General features: G+C 37.2%; 1 long non-coding RNA gene across 1 annotated transcript; it reads right to left on the bottom strand.

Annotated features, from left to right (window-relative positions):
* Positions 1–843: 843 nt before the first annotated feature.
* LOC114171971 lies at positions 844–1,611 on the bottom strand. Its single transcript, XR_003601771.1, has 4 exons — positions 1,509–1,611; positions 1,351–1,428; positions 1,172–1,258; positions 844–1,083 (listed from the first exon to the last, which is right to left on the bottom strand). It is a non-coding gene; the product is annotated as an uncharacterized LOC114171971 (long non-coding RNA).
* Positions 1,612–6,241: the final 4,630 nt, after the last annotated feature.

The following is a 6,241-nucleotide window of genomic DNA, read 5'->3' on the forward strand; positions in this document are numbered from 1 at the left end:
AATTTGCAGGGGTTTTCAAACCTTCACAGATAGGTTCCCCACAAGTTATTGTGGAGGTTTTCTACAACCCCTGATACCAAGTTTATATTGTGGGAGTTTTTAATGGAGGGTTATAACCTCTCTTATTCATGACTATTATTTTGTGGAGGTTTAAAACCTCTTTTATTTCCATAAACCTATTTGATTTCAAAATTCCTTTTTTCATTTTTTTTGTGGGGGTTAATACCCTTCTCAATTCGAGGATTATACTGTAAAAGTTTTTACCTGTTTCGTTTGTATTATTTAATTTGTGGATTTATTACTGTATTTTTCTTGCGTTATTCAAATCTCATAAAAAACAATATTTTGTTTGTAATTAGAATTTCCTACTATACTTGACAATGTATATCACCATTTGAATGTTATGTCACCATTTGAGGTACTTATATTTTTATATCAACAATATTTTTTTGTAAACTTCAATCAAATACTTCAACCAAAGTGCTCAAATATATAACATTAGAACTTTTGATTCTCAAAATCAACATATTAACATAAAAGCAATTTAAATTGAAACAATTACAACTTAATCCATACTTACTCAAAGTTCATAGTACACTAAAATAGTTTCATCCTAAAAAACATCATCAACACCCTAAATGTTGCTACCACCAGATGATCCTCTTGTACCCATAGAAGACTCAGGCTCATTTGCATCATCGGTTTGCTGAAATTATAAAAGATAAATATTTCCTTAAAACATTCCAAGAAGTAAGTGTCAGGCATGCCTGTTTTCCCAGACCATCTTTCAAAATAACATATATAGCTAAAAATTTAAGAATGACTAACCTGATACTTGCCTTGTAGAGACGCATAGCTGCTGCATGAGCAAGAAGTTGGTGATGTGTGACCAGATATGGCTCAATTGAAGAATCACCACCTGTGCAATTTGAATTCATCCATGCAGAACAGCGACCTGGTGCCATTACTCCACTTGCATACCCATTCTGACTGCAACTCCAGGGTTCATTCAATGTAACCCAATACTTCACCCTATCACCAAATTCCTTGAAGCAAAGTTCTGCATAATCTCGAAAGTCCTTTCTGAAGAACAAAAATATATGTTTGCTTGTCAAATTATATTCTTATTATACTGTTGCTAAACCAATTATATATTAGAATTGAAACTTACACTATCAGTGGACTTAGAAAGCCACCATACTCATCTTCCAGTGCTTGGGAAAGACCCCAACGAAAAGAGTCACAAATGGTTTTATACCTGTGCACGGTTGTTAACATTTAATTAATAATCATCATCAAATATTATAATATTAAAGTCCAAGTACCACAGAATTTAAGTCAAATTCTAACCATTAGCCACCAGCTCATTGATAAGGTTGTTGTAATAGTTTATTCCTTCTTGATTTATTCCTCCACTCAGCTTTCCTTCTGTAAATATAGTTTAATAAAAAGGGTTAGGTTAAGTCAAAAGATAAAAAACTTAGTAATTAACGACGAGAAATAACTACTGGGAAGATTCCTTTTTATGAAAATCCATACTGCACCAAATAAAAAGAACGCATAAATTACAAATCAGAATTGTTTGTCAGATTATTGTAGTTTATTCCAGAGGCATTAACCTATCAAAATCTATAAAACTAAAACAAAGTTAAAGTCATATTCATAGCTCCAAATATAAACTGTTATGCAAGAATGAAGGCTTTTATTATGTGTTGAAATAGTACTATGTAAGAGAAACAATAAATTATGCAGATGTTGAACTTACCAAATATCAAGTAATCAAGACTTTTATTTGGGGATTTAATTGAATTTTCTGTGCTTAAAGATTGATTTAATTAGGATTGTGATTATTGGATTTATTGAGTAAGTTTGGTAAAAGTGGCGTAAAAATTGATTTTAGTTGCATAAAATATTATTGGATATTCTAACGTTTGTTAATGCAGCTGGAATTTATTTTTGGTCAATTAATAGTGTGATTTTAAGTTACAAAATAAGTCCAAAATCAAGAAATTCTGGAAAAAGAATAAATCAGGAGCTAAATGCACCCCAGTTTTTACTTGCACACTCCTTTTAAAGTGGACCACAAAAACCTGTTCTGCACCCCCAGTTTTCACTAAGTTGCACCCCTCCTACCACTTAAACTCCACTCAACCAGATTATGCCATGTGGCAATCTCCACCTCTTAAAATTAGCCAACCAAAGCAAGCCACGTGGCAACAATCCTTGCACTAACAAGCTGTCCAATGGAAGGCTGCCACGTCATCATCTTCATCTTCCAAAACCCTAACCCTAATTTTCTTCTCTCCTTCCACGACCATGGCAGCCGCCGCCGCACCTCCTCACCTCGCCGGCCACCACTGCACCACCAATCTGCTGCAGCGCGCCACCACTGCAGAACCACCACACCTCCATCTTCTCGCCTCCGCATCTGCAGCAACAGCGCGAACCTTCTCCGCAGCCACCGTAGCAGCACTTTTCACCGGAATCTACACCATTTCCGCAGCGCACACGAACCACCATCGCGCCTCCGTCTTCTCCGCACCTCGATTTCACGTCGAAATCCGACCACCACGATTCTGCAGCACCATCTTCTCGCACAACCCGCAACAGCAGCAGAGGAAACTTCCACCATCTCCTACAGAAGCACCGCAACACCACCACAGATCGCGCGCTTCTCGCCGCAGTTCCGTCACCACTGCACCAGCCTCGAAGCCACCTTCAGATTCACGACCACTGCACATCTTCTTCCTTCACGCATTGCAGCGCCGTCCACGCCACCATGAACGAGAACGAACCATGGCAGCCACCATTTTGCACCAGCAGCGAACACCGTCCACGCGCACCAGCAGCGTCCACAAACCTCCACCACCACGCCTTCGTCGCCGGAGAAGGAGGAGCAGCCGCGCCGTCATCCACAAGCCTCCATGAAACCCTAAACACAGCAAACCCTAGTCTGGAGAGAGAAGTACTCTGCGCCACATGTCAGCATCTGATAAGACAGTCAAACTGGTCAACTGGTCAACTCTGGTCAACTGGTCAAAGTCAGCAGTCAACTCTGGTCAAAACTGCAAATATGGTTAAATGAGAGGGCAGAATTGGAAATTGGACAGGAATTAAGTTGCTAATTAATTAAATAAAAATAAAAGATTTTAGCAACTGACAGATAAAGCCCAAAGTCCAGTGGAAGCCTATATAAAGAGACTTAAGGGAGCAGAAACGGGGAACTGACAAATTACAGCTTAGACACTTAGAACTCTCTGGTTTTGGCAGATACCGTCTCCACCACATCTCTCATTCTTCTTTTATTTTCTTTCTTTCATATCATCATGTATTCCATCAAAGCCATGGAGGGCTAAGCTTTAAGGGTTGATTCCACTGTAATTTCTTAAATGGATTCTGAGGTTAGATGAATTTATGTGTTTGTTATTTTGATTATTGTTGTGGTTTTTGTTTATCTATGTCCTTTGCTTCTTAATCGAATAGAAAATAATGATTTGAATCTACATGCATGCTAATCATATGAGTTAAAAGGTTTTAAATTAAATTGAGACTTTACTTTGATTTTGTTTAGAAACTTTCATTTGATTAAATAAGTTTTTGCCAATAATTGAGACTTTAATTTGATTAGAGGTAATTACTTTAACTAAAATTAGTCAAGACTTTACTTTGATTAATTAAGTTTTCTATTTGGTAAAGAAACAAAGGAATATACATGATTAGGCATAGTAAAATTAATTGAGACTGTACTTTGATTGAATTTACTATGGACAATCTAACAATTCTCACTTTTAATTGAGACTGTACTTTGATTAAAAGTGAGGATGCCAACAAATGAATTGAGTCTTTACATTGATTTATTTGTAAATCAACAACAATAATTAATTTAACAATAATCTCTAGATAACCAATGAAGAATCTTATTTAGAAAAAGCAGTGAAATTGACCTATTTATTATACTGTGTTTACAATCTTCCGTGTCATTTTCTTTGCATATCAAAACCCCCCTATTTTTATAGTTGCTAGTTTTAAATTGCATTTTTGAGAATCAAATATTTGAGATCAATTCCGTATTCGTTGTGAGACGACTCAGGTTATCTTAACCCTAACTATTTTCTTCACTACAAATTGGCAATACTGAAGTTGCTAAAGTAGTGGTAATTTGATCGCCTAACGACAGCGATATCAAATTTGGCGCCGTTGCCGGGGAGTACGGTTAGTATTTCTTTTATTTTGATTCTGTTTTTATTTATTTATTTTATTTTATTTTATTTATTTTTATTTTTTTTATTTTTATTTTATTTATTTTACGCATATACGTTTGATATAGTTTGTTATTTTGTAGTATCTAGTTTTCTGTTAATATATTCCAAGCAAAGTTCTATTTTTGTTTTGATTAAGAATTTCTTTTAAGAAATTTTGAGACTAGTTTGGAAAACTCTGTCTAGGAAAGACTTGGTATTTAAGTGTCCACTGTGACGCACCTCTCTTTCCTGGGAGTAGACCCAACGACATCTTAACTCATTTCTTTCTTGAAATCTTTCTCCAAAACAAGAATAGGAAGAGAAAAAAAAACAACACACAGGAAACACTTTCAGGTGGATTGCATAGTGCATGACTCGGGCCAATCCGGGTCAATTTATCAACTTGATCAGAACTTGAAAGGAACTTGCGTAAATCACGTAGGAGACTTGATCTCAGGTGTTCTACTGAAGGAGCACCATCATCATCTGAACCTACCACTGAAAGTGTACCACTAGAATCACCTCCGGTGATTAACATATCTTCTGATCCATCACCTGAACCAGAATTCAAGAAGATAGAATGGAAGAAAGAACAATAAGAGAGTTGGCTTCACCGGATGCAGCAATTACACAAAACATGTGCATCCAATATCCAAATGGAGAATGTGAGCTTAAGTCTGGGTTAATCCATCTTTTACCCAAATTCCATGGATTAGCAGGAGAAGACCCATACCATCATTTGAAGGAATTTCATGTTGTTTGTTCATCCATGAGGCCTACAACAGTGACAGAGGAACATATCAAGCTTAAGGCTTTTCCATTCTCATTGCAAGATGCCGCTAAGAATTGGTTATACTGCCTTCTGCCAGGATCCATCAATACCTGGGAGACTCTGAAAAGATTATTTCTGGAAAAGTTTTTCCAGCATCTATAGTTGCTGCTATTCGCAAAGATATTTATGGGATAAGGCAACAAGAAAGAGAAAGTCTTCACAAGTATTGGGAAGATTCAAAAAGTTGTGTGCTTCCTGTCCTCATCACCAAATAAACGAGCATCTCCTCATTCAATACTTTTATGAGGGATTGAGTATCATGGATAGACAAATGATAGATGCTGCAAGTGGAGGGTCATTGGTGGACAAAACGCCAACAAATGCAAGACAATTGATTGAAACTATGGCGTCGAACCATCAACAATTTTCCACAAGGAGTAATTCTATAACTCTATTGAAGGGAACCCATGGAGTAGAAGCTTCATATGTTGCAGATCACAAGAAATTAGAAGGGAAGTTGGATGACTTAGCAGCCATGGTAAGGACCTTGACAAACTTACAGAAAAAGCCTATCCCTTCTACTTTATGTGGAATTTGTGCTTCTACTAATCATCCTACAGAGGCTTGTTCTATGTTAAAAGAGACAGGGACGTTAGATAATGAACAACCTCAGGCATATGCTGCAAACATCTATGGCAATAATAGACCACCTCGGCAGCAATACAACCATGATTTGTCCTCCAACAAGTACAACCCAGATTGGAAGGAATATCCCAGCCAGAAATGGGGAAATCAACAGCCTCAACACCAACAAGTCTATGTTCCACCTCAACAGAGACAACAACCACAACCAGCTGCAACCTCTGGTGATTCAAACATGGAGCAATGATGAAAATGATGGCTGACATGATGAAGGGACAAATCAATGAGTTGAAACAGACAATGGAAGCAACTAATCAAAACTTGCAGAACCAGATTGGACAAATGGCAAATGAGTTAAATCAGATGAAGTCTCAACAAGGCTCGAGCAATTTGCCTGCACAAACTGTAATCAACCCGAGAAATGTAAGTGCTATTACTTTAAGATCGGGTAAGCAAATACAAGGCCTTGGGGATACCAAGAAGATGAAGATAAGGACAATGAAGTTGTACCTAATGATGAAAGAGGAAGATCAGATGAAGCAACACAAGCAACATCTGAGATGCCTGCACCTAGTGATAACTCCAG

The sequence above is a fragment of the Vigna unguiculata genome, unplaced genomic scaffold (assembly GCF_004118075.2).
Source record: "Vigna unguiculata cultivar IT97K-499-35 unplaced genomic scaffold, ASM411807v1 contig_453, whole genome shotgun sequence".
NCBI lineage: Eukaryota > Viridiplantae > Streptophyta > Magnoliopsida > Fabales > Fabaceae > Vigna > Vigna unguiculata.